This window comes from Callorhinus ursinus, unplaced genomic scaffold (assembly GCF_003265705.2).
Source record: "Callorhinus ursinus isolate GAN/ISIS: 27379988/994484 unplaced genomic scaffold, GSC_fseal_2.0 scaffold79, whole genome shotgun sequence".
Classification (NCBI taxonomy): domain Eukaryota; kingdom Metazoa; phylum Chordata; class Mammalia; order Carnivora; family Otariidae; genus Callorhinus; species Callorhinus ursinus.
The window spans coordinates 1,299,799-1,325,113 of NW_027397141.1; positions in this window are offsets into that span (position 1 = coordinate 1,299,799).

A 25,315-nucleotide genomic window follows, 5' to 3' on the forward strand; every position below is an offset into this window, starting at 1 on the left:
GGAAGAAAGGAGGGAGGGAGGGAGGGAGGGAAGGAGGGAGGGAGGGAGGGAGGGAGGAAAAGATAATTATTTTTAAATGAAGGTATTTTATAAACTATATGGTATCATACCAATATAAAGTAACATTTGGTTAATTAGCTGAACACTGAAGTAAAAAATATGTGAAATGGTGACAATTGATTTGAACTTGGCCTTGAAGGAATTAGTAGAAAAAGTCCTTGAGCCAGAACTCTCAATGATCACCTGGTCCTGCTTAACAGAGCAGCGCTGGAGAGCGGACCCACAGACGCAGAGCTACGCTTGCCTCCGGCGTTACCAAACAGAAATGGATGTGTGACCTGCAGCCAATCGATCAAACAGAATACTGCTTGCAGACAGAGAACACCGAGAGCGTCTTCAAAACGCACCCACCCCCACCGTTCATTACCCTATAAGTCACACACAGGGGACTACAAGATTCACAGTTTGTATTAAACCACGATCAGTTTGTCATTCCCAGAAATCGCTAGGAAAACAAAAGAACAAAATTGATGAAATAAATAAATGAAATAACCCGAGTCACACGGTGTTAGAAAGATACATCTTCGTACATGAGTCACGAAAATTTATCACCCTTTCAGCATGTAGTATTCCGCATCACCATATATTATCATGTAGTTTACTGTCATGTCTTTGCAGGGTTACCGTGCTTGGAATGCATAAAACTTATGTCCTCGTTTTGATGGTAAGCTGCCTCCAATACATGTTGGAAGTAGATGGGATATCAATCAAAAATCAGTGAAATATGTAAGAGCCATTGCATCTTTGTGTGGTTGAATGGAGAGGAGTAGCTGCAGCGTCCCTGCACTAGTTCTAACAATGAGAGAACCGAGCGCAACTTGGTGGCCGAATTCTCACAGGATCATTCTACCCCATTTAAGAGACAAAGTGCCGGTGCTTTAGTGATGAAACATAGTGTTGTCTATGCATTAACTTAATGAAGGTCTTTTTAAAATTTTCATGAATTGTTCTCCGTACGTGTCACAGATGTCATCCCTATTTTTGAGATGAGGAGCTTGAGGCTTAGAGAAGTCACAAGACTTGCTGTATGAGTTGGCTCAGAACAGCAGAAATTTCTACTCCGTTGTGTCCACAGGACAGGCATCCCAAATCAAGGTGTCAGCAGGGTCACGGTCCCTCTGCGACCAGGGGTAGATGGATCCTGTGCCTCTCGCAGCTCCCCAGGCACTCCCTGGTCTGCAGCTGCTCATTCCGGGTCCACCTTTGTCTTCACGTGGCTTCTGTGTCTGTTTCCGCACAGCCGCCTTCTTAGATAACTTATCAGACATTTTGGATTAGGGGTCACCCTCCTCCAGTGTGACCTCATCTTACCTGGATTAATTGTATCTGCAACAACCTCATCTTACCTGGATTAATTGTATCTGCAGCAACTGTAACTGTCCAGCTACAGTCACACTCAGAAGTACTGAGGGTTAGGACTTCAACCTGTCTTTGGAGGGAAACAGAATTCAGCCCATAGCACTTCCTCTAAAATCATCAAACAAATTAATGGCCTGTTGTGATCAGAAGTGTGATCTCACACCTAATTCTTCCTACGCCCTTTCCCCAGAAAAGGTATCTGGGACTAGGGACGTGGGAGAGGGATGGTGGGCATATCCACACGTTGTACAGTACTGAGCAACCCCAGACCCGTGCAAGTAACTCAGCATTGTTCGGGCAAGGAAGAGACCATGTGAGCCAACGAGAACAACAGTGGTTCCACTATCACATGGATGACATTCTCCCGGCCATGCAGATCAACAAAACAAATGGCCAACCCATCAGACAAGAAAAAGAAATATGGATTGATAGAGAAGTGTTGGTCCACGGTAAGTACTGTGTAGAGGAAGTAACTGCATCCGTGAATGGGGCACGTCTACCGGCTCCTCAGCTGGGCAGCCTGGGTGCAACGAACGTGGATGAGCTCACTGAGGTGCCTTCAGCAGGTGGCTTGCGCAACCCCCTCAGGGCAATTTACTTGTCTTACACTGTCACAGTTTACAAGCGGAAGATCTCATGACTGTTCCGTCGCAGAAGCCCCACCGTGACCTCGGGAGCATACTATGGTGGGCTCCGTGTCAATCCCCTCTCCGTGCCAACAACACCTACCCAAGCTTGTGCAGCGTTTGTGCTGTGGTCCAGTCCCGCCAGGCCACGTTCTACTGCGGAAACTGTGAATCTACTCCAGGACCCTTACTGGGTTATATGTTTGGAAAATTAACAACTGAACTCAACATCACCTAAATCTGTGTGTCTTTTATGAAATAGAGATAAAGCAGGATCCCAACTAGGACCTGCTCTGCATCCACTGTTGCTCCTTTCATGATGTCTCTGGTCTCCTCCTTCCTACATCCAAGGCTGGTCATGCTTCTTGCTCTATTCCTTAGCCTTCTCCATCTCTTCTAAGATCTTACCTCAGTGGTGGCTCCACACACAAATCCAATCTCTTGCTGTCCAGCAAATTGAGTTTGCATGCGTGCCCGTACACAGCCTTCCAGAAATCATTGCCCCTGATAAGCATGACCCTCTGGGTTAGCCAGGGAAGGCAAATTAAAAACGAGGATAATGTCAGCTTGAAGAATCTAGGAAACATTATTGCCTTCATAGGTATTCTCCATGATATGAGAATTAAGTAATATCCTGGGCCCAGACTGGCTCAGAGAGAGAGGCTTCCCAGGATTTTATAAAAATCAAAATTTCAAGAAATTCTAAAGTCTGTCTTTTTCAATTCAACCTTCTCTCTGGTATAAGAGTTCGATGACCCCACACTCGCAGGCCTGGTGGGGCTCAGGGGAACTTGGCTAAAGAGAGCTTGCCCTCCGAGGTCTCCTTTCTACGTGCAAATCTCACCTCTTCATGCCCCCTGTGGAACCCCAGTGCTTTCCCCACTGTGGGCTAGTTAGCAGTCAGCATCTGATGGCGTCCTTAACAGACATATTCCAGATCAATTAAGAAGGAAGACAATGTTCAAAGAGAGGAGTATGTGGATGTCTGGACATTCAAAACCCAACTGACTCGAAGAAATTTCTAGCATCGGATAAGGAAGGAGTCAAGTAAGAAAGGGTCTGCACACCGGAATTTACCATAGGATGAGCTCACCATTGCCCTATTTTTCCCCTTCACCTCATATCAGACTTCTTGAAGGAGGGGTCGTGGCCACATCCCTTCCTCATCGCCCTCCGCATTGGACGGGAGTCTTGTTTCTGTTCTTATTAAACCATCGACACTTGTCACTTCCCCAAAACCCATCATTTACATGGTAGTTCTCCTGCCTCTGGCAGGAAACACTTTTCCAACCTCTAAAAACTCTGTCTTTGATTCGGGACACCATTGAATTTCCTCATGTCGCTCACATGACTCTCTAGCAATTTCTCTCCTAGATTTGTCCTTTGTCTGACCTCTTAGACGTTGGTGTACTCCAAGGACCTCTGCCCTTCTCACCTTGCCGACCGGGCTGTGAGGCTTGGCAATTGTGGGATGAGCTGTACGGCCCGGGGCAACTGACTTACTTTCTCTCAGCCACTACAGACCCCATTACAACTTGGAGATGACATCAGAACCAACCTCAGTGGCTACCATGTGGGTAAAAAAGGCAAAGCCCACGGAGCATGGGGCGAGCAGGGAAGATGTGTGATGTTCCCTCTTGCATCCACGCTTTCCTTCTTCATGAACTGTCTTCCCTCCCCACCCTCATCAGCTTGTGGGACTTCTCATCCTCACGTGTCCTCTCAGCCACCGTTGCTCAGAGAGGTGGGGCGCCGTTCTCCCCCCTTCCTCCTCTGTGGCAGAGTGAAGTGCCCCCCACCCAAATCTCCACTTCCCCTTCGCCCAGCTCTCCCGTAATGTGGTCATTTCTTGTTGCTGAGCTCTTTTGCTTTATCTTTCTGGCTGGTCTCCCTTCATAGACGGTGAGATTCTTAAGGGCCAGAGATTCGATCCTGTCCTAGCTTGTTTGCAGCCCAGAGTGATGGGAACCCCACACATGTTGAGTGTTGGGTTAGTTCTCTATCGATGCAGAACAAATGATCCCCATATTTAGCAGCAGGTATTAGTCAGCTCAGACTTCCATAGCAAAGTGCCATAGACCGGGTGGCTTAAACAACAGGCATTCATTGTCTCCCGGCTCTGGAGGTCAGAAGTCCAAGATCAAGGTGTGGGCAGGTGTGCGCTCACCTAAGGCCTCTCTCCTTGGCTTGTAGGCGGCTGCCTTCTTCCCGTGTCCTTGCACGGGCTTCCTCTGCATGCCCACAGCTCTGCCATCCCTCTTCTCACAAGGACACCAGTCCTCTTGGACCAGGGCTTCTGCCTTACGACCTCACTTCACCTTGATCACCTCCTAAAAGACCCCATCTCCAAAGACAGTCACATCAGGGTCAGAGCAGCAAACTATGAATTTGGGATGGGGGATATAACTCAGTCTCAAACATACTTGAACAGCGTTTATTACTCACAGTTCCTGTGCATCAGGAACCCGGGCTTGCTGGGCTGGTCCTCTGGCTTGGACTCTGAGGCTGTGACCAAGATGTCAACGTCCAGGGAAGCAGTCATCCCAAACTCCACGGAGAAGCTCCCTGCTGAGCTCACTCTCAGGGGGTTAGATCGAGGGCCTCGGTTCCCTGCAGGCATGGGCTGGGAGTGCCCTCGGGCCCTGTCCTCTGGAGCCCTCTGGCTTCGTCAGAGCAAGCGCCTGAGGAGAGAGAGAAGGGAGACGGGCAGCGCACAGTGTCACCGCCCCACCACCTCAGTGCGGAGTCTGGCCTGCCGCACCCCTACTGCACGTGCTCTGCTCATTAGGAGGTGTGACCAAGTCCAGCCACAGTCAGGGTTGGGGGCTGGAGGCTACAGAAGACCGGAATCCAAGGGCGGGGCCGCTGGGGCCCGTGCAGGAGAGCTGCACACAGCTGCCCACCCTCCAGCAGCGGGAGGGGCCGGGCTACGCTGGGACACCACGACGTAATCACAGGGGTGACCATATGAGAACAGCATCATAGTTTCCCGCATGGCTCTGTTTAAAGTGCACAAAGTACTTTCTTTCTTTTTTTTTTTTTTTAAGATTTTATTTATTTATTTGACAGAGAGACACAGCGAGAGAGGGAACACGAGCAGGGGGAGTGGGAGAGGGAGAAGCAGGCTTCCCGCGGAGCAGGGAGCCCGACGCGGGGCTCGATCCCAGGACCCTGGGACCATGACCTGAGCCGCAGGCCGACGCTTAACGACTGAGCCACCCAGGCGTACCCAGAGTACTTTCTGAAAGATCATTTCTAAGAAACTGGACTTTTGGCAGAACATAACAATCACAAAAGCCTGGAACAAAATGAAAAATCATGAGAAGGTCCGGACAGGCAGTACTCGCACCTGGTTGAGGCGACACTAGGCCTGTCCGTCCTTTCCTAGCAGGTGGACAGGCCATGAGTGGCAGGCTCAAAGGCAGCTCTCAGGAAGGCCAGGGGTCCACCTCTCCAGGTGAGATTAAAGTGACAGGTATGTGTGCTTCAGGAGACCTTTATATTACAAGCACACTGTGAACCCAGAATTGTACCTTTTCTGGTCAGCTGTGATATGTAGTTTTTTTGAGTTATTAAATATGTGTTACTAAATATTTAATATTTGCCAGGGTTGTTTTTTCATACAAACTAATTATGTGCAAGGCCTTTTATTGCCAAGAACTATAGCCTGGTTAAACTAATTAGCATGACAATGAACGCCCCTCGTCTAAGGAGGGTTATGAAAGATCAGGATAAATATTTAATTTTAATGCTGTTTGGAAGCTTTTCCCGATTATACAGGAAGCTCTATGCAGGGGCCGTAGACGCTCCTTCACGGTAAACAAGTGGCACAGAGCATGTCACTAAGGCAAAGTGTGCTTTGCCAGAGTGTTTATCTGCACCTGTTATGGGTCTAATTGCATCCCCCTCAAAAGAGACGTGATGGAGTCCTCCTAACTCACAAAACTCAGAAACTGATCTTTTTCGAAGGTAATGGAGTTTAGATGAGGTCATTAGGGTGCGCCCTAATCCAATAGGACGGATATTTGAAAGGGGACATTTGGACCCAGATGCACACGCCAGACAGCACCACGGAGACTGCCAGCCAGCCCCCACACACGGGCAGGTGCACGCGAGCAGGGCCGGGTTCCCCTCGCAGCCTCGGGAAGAACCCCATCTGCCCTCACCCTGGACTTAGACTTCCGTCTTCCAGAACTGGGAGAGAATAAACCTCTGTGGTGTCAGGTCTGCCATCCGGTCTGTGGTCCCCGGAACACGGACGTGATGCCTCCACTCAAAGGCTGAGGCTCTGGAATCGAGGGCCAGACTCATTTTGGATCAATGCCTTTACCCTCTGAGTCCCTCTTGTTGTTGGAAGCCTCCCAGACCCCGTCTGCAGACCCCCGGCATGAACTGCCCTCTTGTCATGCTGTTTCGCTCCCGGAATTAAGGAGAGTACCTCTCCTGGGATTTGGCCTCCAGATGGGCCCTTTTCACCACCTGCTGGTTGCATAATTTTACCTTCAGCTTCTTAGACTCTGAACATATTAAATAGAAGGGCTTGAGCGAAGAGATTTATAGCAACAGTAAGTCTTCCTGGCCCTGCCCGAGGGGACATAAGGATCCAGGGAAAGAGGAAAGCCTCCAGGGACATTGCACCTATGTCACAAGAGACCAGCTGGACTAAAAAAGGAAGGAAGACAAGAAAATGCAACAAAATGTACACATTTCTTCACCCACTCCACGGAGAAGCGTGTTCTGGGCACATGATTTTGGTCAGATATCATGCCAGGTATTGAGGGCGGGAAAAAAAAGACAAATTCTCAGTTGAGTACTTCCGGTCTGTTTCACCCCCTCAGTCGTGAATTCCCAGCGGCTTCAGGCGCAGAGCATCTCCCCTGGGACAGGAAAGGGGTTGGGATTCCCTCCCTCCGGCCCCGGCTGCTCGGACCAGGGAGGCGACCTGCCTCAGCTGAAGAAGAGCCTTCCCAATGTGATGTCTGGGCTAAGTCCGGAGAAACAAGCCCCCGTCCTACTGAACAATGACCTTGACTCCTGACCCACTTGGTGAAATCCATCTGATAGTGTCTCAGCTTTCCATCCCCTTGGTCTGTTCTAAGCTTTGCTGTGAAGTGTTAACATCCCACCTTTAAACTCCAGTGCCTATTAAAAGTCACTGTTAGGAAAGAAAAGCCCCCCACTCCACGTGTGTGTGTGCACGCATGCATGCCCGTGTGTGTGTGTGTCCTTGCACACCCATCCTGTATACAAAAAGTCTACAGCCAATGTGTCATGGCAAGAGGCAGGCGGATTTTTTTTAAGATTTTATTTATTATTTGACAGAGAGAGACACAGCGAGAGAGGGAACACAAGCAGGGGGAGTGGGAGAGGGAGAAGCAGGCTTCCCGCCGAGCAGGGAGCCCGATGTGGGGCTCGATCCCAGGACCCTGGGATCAAGACCTGAACCGAAGGCAGACTCCCAACAACTGAGCCACTCAGGCGCCCCAAGGCAGGCTAATTCTTTAAAGATCACTAAAATAGTAATAAGTCGCCAGAACGCTAATGTATAGTAAATACACGTTACTGTATTTACCTAGCCACCGGCCCGCCCCAGTGACATCGCCGAGCTCCTGGGCAGGGGGAGAAAACAGCACGCTGCACACATGTGTTGCTCCTTCCTTTGTTCTGACTCCACCGCTGCCTGATTTTGAACAGCCTTGGCCCGGTGTGTTATGTTCTCCTCTCCATCCAGGCAGCAGGAGATGTAAAAAGGTACAGAAAATGCTAGAATCTGCCAGGGGCGGCAGAGGCAGTGGCAAAAATAGAAAAATCCATTCAAAGCCTGTGGGCCACCCATCTCAGCATCCCCAAGTTGGAATCGGCTGCAGGGGGGGATGCAAGCCGAGCGTGGTGGCCTTCTCACCATGCTTCTTGGTCATCCTGCGGGCCCGGGGACCTGAGCGGCCCTGGCTCATCTGGTAGGATGGCTCCAGCTCCTCCGGGCACCTGCACCCCAGACAGGAGCCCCTGATGCACAGGACATGCCAGCCTGGCAAAGGTCTTCCCGGGGCTCCCTGCTCCTCTCCAGAACCCCCAGGGAAAAGCTCACACTTTTCCTTGCGCCTCCTGCCCCAACTGGCATCCTGGGCATGAACAGCACTGGGGCCCGCTCAGTCGACTCGGCCGAAATGACACCTCAGCCTGCAAGTCAGAGGACCCCTCTGCCCTCCCCTTAAGGAGGGACCCTCCTGGACAACAGGAAGAGGCAGCCACCACGGCACACACGCCTCCGTCCCTGGGGAGGTCCTCGAGGGAAGGGTGGCGTCCCCCACGTACTTGGTACCCAGCTCACGGCCGTCCCTCCTGTCGCCCTTCCCTTGACCGCGGGCAGCAACCTTTCCCGGTTTCTGCGGTTGCTGTTGGGAGTCTTCCCCTTGTCCCCAGTGTCCTCACCCCACTGAGTCCTAAAAAAGCATCCCCGGCATAACGGGAGGCCAAGACTAAAGGCAGCACCCCCCCCCCCACATTCAATTTCCCGGCTCAAGACAGCCCACCCTATTCCCCAGGCCCTCTCATTCTCGTTGGAAGAGACTGGAGGACGAAACGCACCTGTGTGGAGCACCTGCCAGGTGCCAGGCGCCTATCACGTGCCATAAGCCTTATTTCCCAGGCCTCGCCGGGACTGTGTCACCCCGCCGTGTCCCCCACAGGTGGCTGGAGGGTAGTCAGTGCTACGCCCGCCACTGCTTTTCCTCCTCTCGCCAAGGCGGCAGGCAGTAAGGTCTCCCCACGGCTGCACCCTCTTCTCCATTTCATCTTTCTGCCCCTGCTCTCAGGAGTCGCGGCACCTGGGAAGACGCACACCGGCAGCTTCCCAGCATCTGTCCCCAGCATCTGTGCGCAAAAGTCCAGGGACTGGTCCAGGAAAGCAGGACCTTTGCTGGAAAGGTGGGGGTAGAAGAGATGGACAGGGCCACCTGGAAAGGCTATCCCCTGCTCTGTGCTAAGTGCTATACACACCCCCATCTTACAGAAAGTTAGTTACTCAAGCCCCATGTCCAGAAGAGGCTCATCGGTCTGACTTGAAAGTCCTCTAAGAGTAGGGGTCCAATCACTTTATCTGCGGAATTCCTTTGCAAAGAAGTCCTTCCTGTGTTCCCTCCCAGGGCACCTGTGCCCATCTACTGGGCAGGAGGAACTAGAATCAGGAGCCCCCCAACCCCTGGGCGGGACGTCAGTGGAAGACAGGGCGTATGACTGTAGAAATTATGTATGTGGCTAGCGGCAGTGTACTTGTTAATTTACCCTTCTGTTTTATTAAGAAAAATGTTTTAGAAACAGTGTTTTATTGGGTCAGTTGTGTGGGGGGCAATATTGAACCGCTGTGCACATAAAACCATCCCAACATTCCAGCGTAACAGGCAAAGTGTCTACTTTGATACAAGTTTCCCATTTCTAAGCAAATATTGTATATATATTTAATCATTGTTTCTGGGTGGTATTGCCTTTTACATTTGGTATTGCATTTCAAGCATTTACCGTATTATTTCAATAGGATTCTACCTACAGTTACATATTATTATGAAGTTTCCGTAATCATTAAACAGACAGCACAGTTTTCCGCTAGATAAATAGTTGTGTTTTTAACTGTTCCTCTACTTTTTTCCCTTTTTGTCTTATAGATCGCTCCAGTAAACATACTTCTTCATCAAGCTTCTTTTTCCTAATTAGATGTACTACCTTAGGATGCATTCCAGAAAAGTAATTACTGGACCAAAGGACATCTTGACTTAATCACTGTCTAGAAGGCTGCGCCCATCCTACCCCACGAGTAGATGAGAAATCTATTTCACAGAACTATCATCTGTATTATTAGCATCCAAAAAATTTTTGCCATTTGATAAGTGAAAAAAAATTATTTGTTGTTTGTTTTCCTTTATTCACCACATGAACATGAATATCTTCTGAGACGTTCGCTCACCTGCCGTATTTTCACTTTACACATAATCTGTGTCTTTGCCCCACCCCAGGTAGGAATCAAAATGTCTGTTAAAAAATTGGTGAAAAGTCCTCATTTTGTGATGCCTGGATGACTTCACCTATGCATCACCACCTCATCTATCGCCAAGCACTCTGGGACTGCCGAACCCCCAGGCTGAAGAGTGCCCCCCCACCTCTGGTCTCCCGCACACGTGGTCTGCTCTGGGGCCCCCGCCACTGAACATCAGGGCCGTTGCTCCTGCCAGCACAGGGATTCCCTTGCTCTGGTATCTTGGCAGATGGGAAGCTGGACAGATGGAAACTGAATGGGACCATCTTTGAGCAGAAACACTCCTTCTGAGGTCCAGGGTGTCCGGATTCTGGGCACTGAGTCACAAGGACGGAACACAAGGTCCCTGAGGCTCAGGTGGACCGTGGTAAACAGCCAGTCACTCCTACTCCTAGTGCCCAGACAGCATAGCCTCTTCTCTGGCCTTTCCTCTCTTCTCCCTTCATCTGCCATGTGTGTTCCAACATTTTGAGCTCACTCATTGCGAGCCACGACCTTCTCCAAGCATCCAAGAGCTCATGGCCTTCCCACCATTTCCCACAGGCCTTGCTAGGTCCTTAAGTTCTATGTTATGGAGGCTCCTATCAGCATGTTCATTCCCTTCTGTTCAACATTCCGCCTCACCGTGACGAACACCCTTGGAATCCAGCCTCTCACAGTCTACTGGCTTCTGCTGGAAATGTCGGCGAGATCCCATGCGAAGTACATTTCCTCCCTTGGCAGATGCTGCCCTCCCCAAGCTGGGTGACGCTCTGATGTGGAGGGCAGGTGGGGAAAGATTCTGAGCGTTTGTGGAGGGCATGTGTGCAAGGCAGAGAACACCACACAGTCTTCGAGCAAGGCAAGAGGGCTACCCTTACCCGGGACACATGGGCTACATCTGCAGGTGCAGAGTGTGACAGGTGTCTAGGGGTTCAAGATTTGCAAATTCATTGACCCAATTTTCAGGGCCCAACTGTTTGGAAATCAGAGTCCTGAGGACAGTATAGCAAATTTACTGGAGTTGAGAATAGTGCCCTCTGGGGCCCCCAACCCTATGAACAATGAAGTGCTTTCTGATTCTTGATTCTCAACTTCTTCTGCCCTCCAGCTGAAGAAGAGAGTGATCTCCCTGTCAGCTCAGGGTTGCTGTAACAATAGGTGGGGGAGGGCTTAAACAACAAACATTTATTTCTCACAGTTCTGGAGGCTGGGAAGTCCAACATCAAGGTGGTGGCAGAATCAGTTCCTGGTGAGAACCTATCACCCGGCTTGCAGATGGCCACCTTCTCCCTGTGTCCCTGTTCGGTGTCTCCTCCTGTTGTTACAAGGGTACAAATCCCATCATGGCTCCACACTCAGGGCTTTTTCGAAATCTAATCACCTCCCAAAGGCCCGACCTGTTAATACCATCCCATTGGGAGTTAGGGCTTCCACACGTGAACCTGGGGGGACACAAACATTCAGCTCATAACACAGGCCCTCTGACTCCCACACGTGTCTTCAATTAATCACTCTTGCCTTTCATTGTTTTTTCTCTAAAGCAGTGTGTCTCCATTTGGGCACTGTTGACATTTGAGACCTGATCACTCTTTGTTTGGGGGACTGCCTTGTGTCCCGTAGGGGGTTTGGCAGCCCATCTGGACTCTACCCACCAAATGTCAGTCAGAGCAACTCTGTCCCTTCATAACAACCAAAACATCTCATATCACCACATATCCCCTGGGGAGCAAAATATCCCCTTGATGAGATCCACTGCTCTAGGGTACAGATAGCCCTCAACAAGAAACCCTGGATCCCACAGTCCTTATCATTTCTTCACCCTGGAACCTCTCCTCCTGTGAGCTCCCTTCCACCTCCACCGCAGCCTGGGGGGATGGCCTTTATGGCAGGATGGCTTTGATGGTGGGATGGTTTTCATGGTGGGTCAGTCTCTATGGTAGGACGGCCTTCCTGGTGGGATGGCCTCCATGGCAGGACGGCCTTCATGGCAGGATGGCCTCCATGGCGGGATGGCTTTCATGGCAGGCTGCACTTGCCCACAGCTCTTATAGGTCAAAGTCCCAGGAAGCCAACTCAGAGACACATATGTGTGTACAGAAAGTGTGTTGGGAAGGGCAGCCCTAGGAAGCCAGGAAGCAGGACTGTGCAGGAGCTGAAAGGTAGCATGGCTGTGAGAGACATCGTGCAGCTCACAAGGAGCTGTGGGTCAGGATTTTCCCTGACTGGGGCGGGGATGAAGGCTAGGGGGTTGAGTTTTTCTCTGACACTGGACAGAGGTGCTACGGACCTAATGTTTGTGTCCCCCCACATTCACATGTTGAAGTCTTAACTGTCAGTGGGATGGTGTGAGGAGGTGGGCCTTGGGGAGGCAACAGGGCCATAAGAGTGGAGCTCTCAGGAATGGGATTGGTGCCCTTCTAAAACGCGACCCCAGAGAGCTAACGCATCCTCTTTTCTCCATGTGAGGTCACAGTGAACAGTTGGCCAGAAGAGGGTCCTCCCCAGAACCCTGCCATGCTGGCAGCCTGATCTTGGACTTACTGCCAGGCTCCAGAAGTATGAGAAATAAACATTTGTTCTTTAAGCCCCCAGTCGATGGTATCTTTGTTATAGCAGCCAAAATGGACGAAGACAGAGGGGGCCACAGAAAGTGCAAGCATGGGCTGGAGCAGCCCCCTCCAGCGGGGGTGATTCCCAGAGGGAGACTCAGGCCATGGGCAGCTCCCCGTGGCCTCCAGGACCCAGACATCTCATGATATCAGGTCTGTTACAATAAATGCGCCTCTCTTCAGATGCCCCCTGGGCTGTCTTTCTCTCTAGCCTCTGGCCGTGGCAGGCGGGCCACACTTCCTCACCTCGGGCTCTCCGCCACCAGCAGGACTTCCGGCCCTTGTCCAACTCAATTTATGTTTGTTTCATGAACCAGTGAATGAACCAATTAACAGCAGGGTTGTTTTTTTGTTTTTGTTTTCGAGCAAAATAAAACAACTCCTTACATATTTACCAAGGCTAATTATGAAAGATGAAAAACATGTTTTCTCCTTTTGCAAAGTCTCTCCCGAACTTACAAACATGCTTGGCATCTTTCCTTTCTAGAGAGCGCTCCCTCTGTGTTTCTGCTAATGCCTGCGGGGGCCGTGGCCACGTGGGAAGGTCTCCTCCGTGCTGCTCTGTGCATTGCAGTAGTGTCTTGGGACAGATTCCTTTGGTACCATATGCCAGATGCAATTGTGAATTGGACCTAAAGGTACAACATGAACGCATTATCTAATTAATTAACATTTAAAGACTCTCGGAAGAAATCACTGGGCAGACGATGGGATATGAGAATATGTAAATGATTAAACTCCAGATTTGGGGAATTTAAGATATTTTAATGGGCACCCAAATTTATGTCCTGGCCGTATCTGCTCACTGGAGCCTTAGGCTTTCGGGACATTACTAGCAGGTGCTGGATGTAAGCCCATTTTCCAGTTCAGGTTGGAAAACTTGAACTACTCAAAGTCAGTCCTTACGAATGTATTTTTATTACTTATTAAATAAACTGTTGGCCTGTTTTCTGGTACCAAAAATTCATCTTGTAGGAAAATGGAAACACAATGATAATGAGCACTCTGTGCTCAGCTGATGATACCAGGAGAAAGGCACTCAAAGCCATTAACACAGCACACGGAGTATTGATGGGGCTCACAGTGTTTCCTGCATGGTTTCACCTCTCTGAGTTTGTTGTCACCAAAACAACTCAGCAGTGTCCGTAGGTAATGAAAAGACACATATTAGGAACATAATGGGAGTGACATAAAGGGGTTCAGGTTGTACCGGGAAAGCATGTGTATTTTTGGTTCTGGGGACGGGCCGCTCCAGGAGCCAGCTGTCCCCGATCGGAATCTAGCTGCATTGTGACCTCAGCTTTTCACTCCACAGCCAGCAGCGACCCGGGACACAGCAACGTTCTCCACTGTTCCTGCCCTGGGATGAGCTCAGCGATGTTGTGTAAACTCCAGCTCTTAAATGCATATATATATATATATATATATATATATATATATGTACACACACACACAAGCACTTGCTACTTCTCGCTTTCCAGGCATGTGGCAATAAGAGCTCTTCCCAGCACCTGTGGGAACACTGGGAGGATGGAACATCAGAGGGACCGGGACAGGCTCTCACATCACCCTGTTCCTGCTGCATGTGCCTCCTGAAGGGCTCGTGGTCTGCTGGTAGGTGCCGGGTGCAAACAGGAATCCCACGTAAGAGCTTCCCGTCGGAGCCTCTGAATGCGCTCACCCCTGTGCTGGGTGGAAAACTGGGCCACGTATCCCATGAAGGTAAAGAGAAAAACAAAACCAATCTCTCTAGTTCTTTCAGCGTAGAGCGCCTGGCTTCTCTGTGGATGCCCACCGAGCGCCATCCTCCAGCCCTCCTCCGGGACCTCAGAGTGCTCACATTCACTCGTGCACCTGCAGAAACGGATCGCACATGCTTTCCGAGTGTGCCGTACACAGATGGCCCAGGGGTGCCGACATGCTCACCAGCACAGGCAACACTTGGCTGATCCCTCTTCTCTAAAGTCGGGAAAGGTCGGGAGGGGGATTTCTGCCATCAGCTCATCTGCAGATGACACTCACACCAACCAGCAATATAATCAGGCCAAAGTGACCTTAATGTTGCTTAGCTGAAGGAGGTCGCCAACCGGAAGGATCTGAATCACCTGCTAAGCAGCCTGTCTGCACCCCGATGACCAAGAAGAGGGAAGAGACCCCGGAGGCTCCTTCAGGTTCCAAGGCCGTGAAAGAGCCGTGTTGTTCTCCGCGGTTGAAAATGCCTGGTCGGATAACAATAGGTCTTTGATACAGGACAGTGATGCTGGTCTGGTTGCTTCTGTCTCTCTCTGCAGCTGAAAACGACACCGCATGTGACTTCCTGTCCGTCAAGCCCCGCACACTTTGCCGGGGCTGGGCCCACCGGTCCAGCTCTGTTCCCCTCGGCACATCGGGAGCCAGGCCTCCCTCCAAGGGAGATTTGCTTTCATTTCCATTGGCTGCTGGAACATAAACAGAACATTAAAAAAAAAAAGAAAGAAAGAAAGTAAAAATCTTAAAAAAATAAGCCATAAGGAATAAAACAAACTTCAAGGAGAGCAGTCCTTCTAAAGCTTTGCTCCTCCAGGTCAATGATATGATTTATACCTGTTGTTTGCATTTGCAGTCAACAGTACTGGAGTTGTATAGAATACATTATAGCTTGAAGAAACATGAAACACCACTTTCTCTATTAATGCCCGTGCCCTGGCAGGAGAGATTAGACCATGTGGAAGACACCCTGAAGTTTGCAAACCCACATCCAGTCCTGGGCTGATAAAATTCTGACATTCACTTTTTATTTGATTGTACTTGAACAGCCTAACTTTAGAAATAGTGGTCCTTGAGAAAACCCATGCCACTGTTAATTGTTACTTGCACCCATGCTTTCAAAATATTTTACAAGTGTTAAATGAGTATCTTAGGTTGAATTAGAATGTTAAATGTTAAATGCTTAAGGTTGAGAATGTAATTGTTTTAAGAGACATCAGTTTGATTTATGCTTTACTTTCTCTATATTTTAATACGCACGGGTGTGTGTATTTCTTTTCAGATGAACTATAGCCGGATTTCTACTGTGGTGGTAATTGGGAGGTAAGAGAATAAAGAGAGAAAGAACAATAGCAAGTAGAGTAACATTCACGGTGGCGGGTTGAGTTGTGTCCCCAACAGAATATGTCCAAGTCCCAACCCCCTGTGTATGTAGCCTTATTTGGATATGGTCTTTGCAGATGTAATGCAGTTAAGATGAGATCATAGGGTATTCCCTAACCCAGTGATCGGTGTCCTTGTAAGGAGAGAGAAAAAGACATCGTGACAGAGGTCGTTGGCCACACTGGGGACTAAGAGAAAGACCCAGAACCGACTCTCCCTTAGGGCCTTCAGGAACATGGCTCTGCTGACACCTGGATTTCAGACTTCTGGCCTCCAGGATACACTTCTGTTGTTGTAAGTGCCCCGGTTTGCAGTCATCTGTTACAGCAACCCTAGGAAACCAGCACCGAGGAATCAGACGGTGGCAGAGCTTGGCCGTGTCCGCCGGACCCTGCTCCAGGAGGCCCTGTCGTATCTTCAAGGTGGGAGCTCAAACAGCTCTGCAGAAATGCAAATTGTTTTATCAAGGTTCCCAGAGAAAATTGTTTCTACCGTAGTGTGAGTTACCATCAGAGCAGAACCTGAATTGAGGATGTGCAGAAGAGTAGTTAATAGGAGGGGCGATCTACAGGCGGGGCATTGAGACGGGAAAGGTAGGATGGTTGATAGTGCCGGTGAGTGGTGTGGGCACTAGGGCTCAGTCCTGCTGGGAAACCGCCGGGTACTCTGCCTCGCTTGGGGTCTGCCCTCTGTAGGTCTAGCATACTCCTTCACACACAGGATGTCCTCAGACAGAAGGATCAGGGGGCCTGGTGTGCCCCCTAGGGTGGCTGAGGGCGTGAGGCTGGAGGTGCTTCCCTTCCCATCAGCAAATCTACATGTTAACAACATGCAGGCAGCAAACATAATCCTTAGTGAATTAGAGGACAGTGTGAGGGTAATAACCGGGGAGCTGGAGGGTGAGAATTTGTTTAATTCCAAAAGATTTTCTAAGATGAGAAATTTAAGTAAAGAAAGCTGGGAATATTCAGAAGTGATGGAATCTGTATTGGCAAAAGAATATATTATAGAATATAGATGTTTTCAACAATTCTTTCAGAAGTGTGGCCAATCTGCATTATTTATAGAGCCCGTATTTGCAAATTCATCTACTCATCAAAATGTATTTGTAACCCCCCAAATCAATACTCACGGTGATTTCTCCGTCATGCACGGGTACGTGCAGCGTGGCCCCAAATTTGCATTGCCGCTGTGTATGCTCCAGCCTCCCCGTCTCAGCGCCCAGACTGTGACAAGGGTCAGCTGTGTGAGATTTTGTGCCGCGCATTGGTAATTTCACTGTTTAAAACAGCCCCACGTGCAGTGCCGCAGAGCCCTGGAGCCGTTCCTAAATGCAAGAAGGTGGGATGAGCCTCATGGAGAAAATGTGTGTCAGATAAGCTTCACTCCTGCCAGAAGTCTTCAAACAGAAACTCACGTAAGACAAAAGTATGAATTGAGGGGTTGGTGTAAATGTAACCAGAGCTTGGAGGAACCTGACCCTGTCTCCCCCCTAGGAATAATGGCTCAGCATTTGCACATACTTCGTTCACGGTGACTCCATGGAATATAATCCCTAATAGTGATGAACATTCACTGTGCTATGACAAGTTTTCAGCATGATACTTTCAGTGAACTGCCTTTGTCCAAAAGACAACTACAATCGACCAGTCAGTAAAGATAACACTACCCAAAATATCATTACCCCATGTTTATTTTTGTTGCACCGTTGACTTTAGGTTCAGCAAAGGGTGAGTATAATCTTCTCCCATTTTGCTTAACCTCCACATTAATGAAGTGGGATTGAAAATAAACAAATGCACACATGTGTAAATAAAGTTATACCCTTTTGTTTGGAACACAAGGGAAAACAGGTTAAAGTCAAGTCATGTGTTAATGTATTCCAATCAAGAAAACTGGAAAAACAATCCAAAAGCACTTGATCAAGTAGTTGTTTCTGGAGATCATTACGTAAGAACGCTAGACTGGTAAACAGAGGCAGAGTGGTTCAGAAAGGAGTTACTGCAAAAAGCTAATGACAAAAAGAGGATTATGGACTTTTAAGACCAAGGCTGTATTTAATTACACATTTCAAATGTCTTATTTTAGCTTGAACCCCCAATTCCCCTCAAGGCAAAGTATTGGTGTTTACTTGTTCTTAACTGCTGGTTTTAGCAATTCTTCAGGGAATGAAGGAAAACCTGTCAGCTCCCAGCCCCGTGGAGACTCCCATGTGTTCCACCGTCCTGGTTATGTCTACCCAATGATGACTCTGGCCACACGCTTTTTAGATTTCATCTCATTAGAGAAGTTAAGAGCAATGACTTTATTATTTCAGTTCCCCAAGTTGAGAGAAACAGAGTATCACTATTTCAAAGAGTGAGTTTTCTTATTGACTTACCAAGGAGAATATTTGTATTGTTTAGAAGGTCTCAAAATGCGTAAGAGTTTTGAGATTTTTGAGATTCAGGCTCTGCCAGCCGGTTTTGTTTTTGTTGTTGTTGTTTCTAAAATATTCACAAAGGCTTCCTCCCCAGAAGGCACTGCACTTCTGTGTGGGATCCCAGATTGCTCGGGTGGCTGTGGTAAGGGATATGTGTGGGTTTTCAAGGATACCCGTGCGAGCGGGAGAATGTGGCCTTTGTTACATGCTTCCCTCCATAAATTGAAACCTGTCCAGTCCCTAGAGGAGGAGACCTACTGGCCACCTACTGTCCTGTCTTCTGCACCCAAATGCTCCCAGCACCAGACTGCACCCCCGGCTCCCTGCAGGCCCTTTCCCCGCTTTGAGCCAAAGTGACCCCAGCACAGGCTTGCATTCATTAGTCAGGACGATGTGAGGCAGACGGCCTGGGCTGAGTTGAACACCTTCTAGATGCTGCCGAAACATTGGGGCATCACCGTGGCCTACAGGGTGCTTAGTGCTTTTCCGCTTAGTGCTTCTGTGGGAAAGGAAAAAGAGACAACGTTGTTCAGCAAAAGCTGCCATGAGTGGAGATCTGATTAACACACCCATGAGAAAGGAGAAATCCAAGAAAGGGTGGCAGGGAACAGAAGAGCTGGAAGAGATTTTGATGTATGGCCTCCTACAGCTGCTGCTAAATGGGGCACAGCGTCTCCCTCAGGGGGCCTCTAGGACCTCCTGGGATTGAGCTATGAAGTAGGAACACACAACCTCTTCCCTCCCTCCCTGCATCCCTCCTTTGCCCCCTCCCGCTCTCTCTCCCCCCCCCCGGCTCTCTCTCTCTCTCTCAGACAATCTTGGACAATGTTGTTCTGGTGCAAATGGAAGGTCGGCTCAGGGAAGGAGACAGGAGAGTAGAAACCCAATGTGGGTGAAGCAGGTGGAGAGCCTGTGAGCACCATGAGTGAACCCTCAGGGGCAGAGAACTTTTGTGAATGTGATCCCTGAGACATCTTCGGGATCTTTGAGAAACAGAGCAGAAAAAAAGAATGCCGAAAACCAAAGTGATCCAGTGCCCTTTCAGTACACACATCAAAAAGAAGATCCCTTTAAGGCAAATGATAGATTGGTGAATTTAAAGTAGATCCCTAGAAAGAATCTAGAACAGGTTGTTAAAATAATGATCCGAGACACCTAAAGAGGAACCAGTGGTCACTAGGGCCCAGTAACGGGGGAGACGGATGAGTCATCCATCATTTCTTTCCCTTTGACAGGATTACTCGACTCAGATTTCATGGAAATGTTTTAATGAGCAACGATGGGGACTCTGGTCAGCTCTAACAGGGTATTTTGTAAGGTCCTTACAGACTAGATGAAAATTTAAAATAAGACTTTTTTTAAAGATCTATTTATTTATTTTGGGGGCAGGGACAGAGGAAGAGGGAGAGAGAGAACCCCACGCAGACTCCCCGCCGAGCAGAGGAGCCCAACGAGGGGCTCGATCCCAGGACCCTGAGATCATGACTAGAGCAGAAATCAAGAGTCGGCTGCTCAACTGAATGAACCACCCCCCCAAGTGCCCCTAAAATAAAACATTTTGACAAACATCTTACTCAACCAGTATTATTTGTAAGTAGCTGCCTTGTGCCTGACAGTCCACTTAGTGCGAGGGGTACAAAGATGGGAGGACGTGGCTCCCCCCGACCGGGACGAGACTTCGGCTCAGAGAAGAGAATCAAGGTCATGTTCACAGCCACACCCGGAGGTCCCTGATGAGTGAACTGGTGTCAGTATGGAGGAATGTGTGCGGTCTTGTCATTTTTATCGGTGACTCAGTGTGAAGATGGAAGGCATTTCATCAAATCCGCAAGTCTCAAAGGGATGTGGCAGTGACAACAGATGGCAGAGTCAGAATCCAAAAAAACTTCTAAATGTCCCCCAGGCTAAAGCTGCCATTTAGCAAGAGTGGGTGTTACCCCCAGTCCCGAGCAGGAAGGTCTGGGATGGTGCCGGGCAGCTACCAGATGGGGCCAGGCACCATCGGCTACCCTGGAGCTTCAGTGTACAGCTCTGCACGGCTCGGCTCCATCTCTAACCTCGACGGGACCTACTGCCCCCTGCCACTGGGGCCCCGCTGGGGCGCAGGACTTGGCCATCTGCAAACAGGAGGAGGTCGAGGGAGAGGGACTGGTGGAGGGACGGGAAGTGAGAGGTGCACTCGGAAGGCTAACAGGAAAATGGGAAGTTAAACCAGACACACGTTATGGGGTTCTGAGTTCTAACACTTAGACCAACGGGTGGAAGCTCCAGGCACGGAGATAAAACAAAATAAATCAAACCAGCACAACTACAGGGAGAACCTCCAGGCCTGCTCAGCTCTCCAAATACAGAAGTGTCTGTTCTCAGAGCTGGTGAATTCAGGACTCAGGGGTTAAGCTAAGAAGTTTGGATAATTAGCAAAGAATAGCTGGCGGGGATCTGAGCCTCAGATGCTGCCTGCATGTCACTTTTTGGAGCCGGTCCTCACACAGAGTGGACCTGGGAGTTTTCCGTGCACTCCCTGACCTGGGCCTCCGAGGCACCCGGTTGGCTCCCGGCCCGTCACTGCCTTCCTCCCTCTTCGGGGAGGCCACGCGACCATCTGTGACCGTGGCGCCGACACCGTGCGTGCTCTCAAAGGCAGAATGAAAGGTCACTTTTGGTCCCTGTCCTCACAAAATCAACTTTGCAAAGACTCTGTAAGTCCTAAATCTCCCATGTTGGAGAGATCGTCCAAATTAATGGCATTTGTCAGCAACTGGGAATGTCGGGTGACATAACGTAGTAGGAGGGGTCAGATGCCTCGTGTGGCCCCTTCTGAGCTTATAGTCTCTGGGCCAGATTTCTCCAGAACTGTTCCTCTGTTTTCCCTTTAATTGCACCCAGAGGTGGGTCACAGGGGATTTCATAAAACCGAAACTTCTATCAGTTTGCTGTTTTCTGGTTCGTAGCCGGAAGTGTTGTGTCTATAATACAGTTTCCTGGGTGTTTCCTGAGAGTCTGTCAACAACGCAGCAGAACGGGCCGTGGTAAGGGAAAGTGCCACAGTGTGAAACCGGTTGAAGGAGGCATAGTATAGCTTGTAGGGAAATCCAACGACAGAAAACACGCCCCTGCCATCAACCCTACAGCACAGGAGCAGACCCAGAGCAGACCCGGCGCACGTCGTAAAGGCCAGCTCTTCGTGTGCCCCCACCTCCGTCCGCCGGCGTGGCTCCGTCTTTGAAGGGACTGCTGCTGTGGGTACGGCTCCCGTGGCCGCAGGGATGCGCTGGGAGAACAGCTCACCGGCACTGTGTCTCACATTCCTCCCTGGCTCAGCAGGATGGGAAAATGGGCAGGCAGATGAGGATGAGGAGGTGCGGGCCCTGTAGCCAGGACTTACTCTGAACACGGTGGGTGATGGTTGTCTTTCCCAAACACTCCAACAAAGAGACGCTGAAAACTGAGCTGCATTTGCCTGCAGAAGGGTTTGAGGGGCAGCGTGTGGGGGCACCAGGATGCTTTGGGGGTGACGGGTACGTGCATCACATTCGCTCTTGTGGGTTATGGGTTATGGTATATGCCAAACTTGGAAATTGTGCCCTCTAAATATGAGGTCTTTATTATGCCAATCATCCCTCAATAAAGCTGCTAAAATTAAATCTATAGATTTTCTTCTCATAGAATGAGCTGAGTTTTGATACACACTGTGCGAATACTTCACCAAATATGCAAAATACTTCATCAAATCCAAAATCTTGCCAGTATCTTCCAACCACCTAATTATTGGATTAGGGTAAATTTCCCAATACTTAGCCTTATAGCCTACCAGCCTTTATAAATCACTTCACCCTTTTCTTCTTCCTTGTCATTACATAAGCTAGATTCATGGTTCAGTGACGTATTCTCAATTTTGCTTCACTAACTTAGGTGTTTTTTATAAGCAGAAAATGGGATAAAATGATCCAAATGTTTTTGTTTTTGTTTTCCTTATGAAGATCTATCTAATTTCCTGCTGTGTGGTTTCCCATGTGGAGGCTTATTTAGTTATGCTGCGTCTACACAAAGCTTACTCATTCCTATATTAAGCCTAGCAATCCTTACTTTCAAGGAAGAGAGGAAGAGAAGGAAGATGATGTTGTCAGCAGTTTACTAAGCCAGGGACTCTATATGTGGCCCCAGATTGGCTCTCTGCACAGAAGGCGCTCATGACATTTCAAAGTGTGAGTACATCAGAGGGATACCCCGGACACTGACCAAAAGCGGGTAGTCAGGACAGTGAACACTGTCTGATCTTTCCTACTTTTCACAGGGAATTTGAATAAAACCAGAACAGGATTAGAGGCAAATATCCAATTGATTAAGGGCTCCAATCACTCAGCTTGCCCATTTAGGGAGATGTCCAAATAATTAACTGATTTTCAGTCCTTCAACAAAGCAAATCTGTTCAAAGTAGAATATCTTTTGCTATAAAAATTCCCTTTTAAAAAATACTATGTCTAGAAAATGTTCCAAGTCTTTCACCCAGCATTTCACTACTGGTAGTCTGTCTTAATGCTGCAATCAGGAACACATCTGAGGATTTATATCAAAGATGTAACTGCTATAATTTTATTATCATAATATCTGCAATAAATCACAGTAAGTGAGAATATTGGCATTATTTACATTAATGAAAATCGGAAAGACCCAATTTTTGAGCTATATAAACGTGCTTATCAATACATCCATCTTATAAAATGTGCAGATGTTAAAAACACATTTATTAAGAATTTTTAGTGATATGGAAAAGAATGTACAGTAGAATGTTTAAAAAGCTACAATAAAAATTAGTGCGATTCATGCAGAATGAGATGAATAAATCAGCCGATGCCAGTACCATATACAGGACAGCGCCTGACACATGGTGCACAATAGTGCTCAGCATCACCTCGGCGAACACACACCCACACAGCGAACAAAAAGCCAGGGTGCGGAGCACAGCTTCCAGAATCAGGTTTCGGGTAATATTCTTTACATCCCTATGCCTCTTCTAAATTGTGTGCAGTGATTTTCTGACATACTTAGAATAGAATTATTTACAGAAAGGAGGGAAACCGCATCTCCATAGTCACAACTTTTATAAAAACCAGCAGAGATTGAATTCTGATATTCACATAATGAGACGGGAGGACTGAAGCTGGCGAGCGGTAAAAATAAAACCTGTAGTTTAACCTACAAATTCACCTTTTCTTTCAGAAGTAGTTGTTATTGGTTTTGTGGAATGACTTAATCACTTTGATAAATTTTGAGTGATTTCAATCTGCTGACAAATAACTGGGAGTTTAATGGTTAAGAGAGATTTGCCTTGCCAAAATTTATTTATTGGGAGTGTGTGTGTGTGTGTGTGTGTGTGTGTGTGTGTGTGTGTGTGTGTTTTGTGTGTGTGAGCGAGCCAGCGAGCCTATTCTTACCTGTGTGTTTTCTTTTCAAATCATGTATTTTTGCCTCATCTAAGTTTTTACAACAAATGGATTGGCAATGGGCTGTCAACAATCCCATATAAGCGGCAACTCAAGGGACCCTCAGGGAAAACGCGCTACCCCCACACCTCCCCAGAGACCCGCTGCTATGATGTTCAGCCCTCCAACTCCCGAGCTCTCAACTTGAGGTTGGACAGCTCGTGCACATCCTTGGGCTGCCGCGCACCTTCTGTGGGCTCGGGGGCCCTTCCCACCCCTTGACGAAGGAGGCGGTGAGAACAGCACCGTTCAAAAAACTACCGAACGAGCTCTTACCATCAGGAATATCCAGAATTCTTCTAAGGACCATTGTTTTCAGCAACCCCCATAACTGTGACCTGCATGCATTCCTGTTTTCACTTGTCACCCTGGCCCTGCTGACGTGGGCGCACATGGCCTTCTGAGCGTGGCCCTGTCTCGCCCCGGGCTTCTGAGCAGCCGTGGAATGCTGAAATGGGGGAATGGCTGGGGAACGGCGTTGCTAGGCACAGAACATTTGCCGCTCTGCTCATCACCAATTCCCAGAATGTGTGCGGAGTTGCTTTTCTGTTTCTGGACTCACTTCCTGATACAAAGAACATCAAAACAATTGATAAACCACCCATAATAAGTAACCAGACATCATGAAATCATTTGTTACTCAAACCTACATTATGACAAAGGAGAGAAAGCCACTGGCCTCCTACGGTTATTGCTACATGATTGCAAAAGAACAGTGGGTTAAAGTTGTATTTTATTTTTCTTCAGAAACTCTATTTGTCAGAGAACATAGGTTGCACCATTCCTGTTGCTCATAATGATAACTCCATAATATGGGCTGTTTTCATAGGCAAATGAGTTTGCAAAATCAGACCTAGTCTTCCAGATTATGCTGCCTTAGTTACAAATATCAACAAAGTCAGCAAATAAACAAGTCTCAAAGGAGCTTTCTAGCAAGTTCTGCTGGCATCACTAGATTCCTTTGGGAAGAATTATACAACCATTGTTTATTCACTCATCTGTTAACTAGATCAGTAAATAAGTATTGCAAACCTACTGTGAGCAAGGTTCTCTTAAGGAACGCTGCTGGGTGGGGGAGAAGATACAGAGAGGCATAAAATACAGCCGGGAGTGTAGATAGAGGAGGTAAATTATGTGTGCACATTGCTAAAAAATAAAAGAGAAGGTAATTCCCATGTCAAGGAAACCCAGGTAAAGCCAGAAACCCCATCCTCTCTCTGACCCTCCCTATTCTGTCCCATGCCTGATGTTTTCTCTTCCCCATCCTCAGAAAATGGCACGGTGCCAGCCCCCTAGGTGGCCACTGAGGACCCACTGTTGTTCCCCTCTGCAAAGCTGTCCCTACTGCAATAAGCCCCGATCTCATCATTGAAATACCTGCATAAAACCTTAAATAGCTTCCCGTTTCATTTTAGAATAAAGGCTGAAATTTTCACCATGGCCCACACTGTCATGGATGTTGGCATGGACAGCTGGCCCGTCCACCTGTCCAGGCTCGTGCTGAGTCATGGCTCCTCTTGTACTCTAATAAAGGCACAGATCTTTGAACGGGCCGGCTCATCTCCTGTTTTAAAATCTTCATAATACTGTGCCCCCCCACCTGGAATACTCTCCTT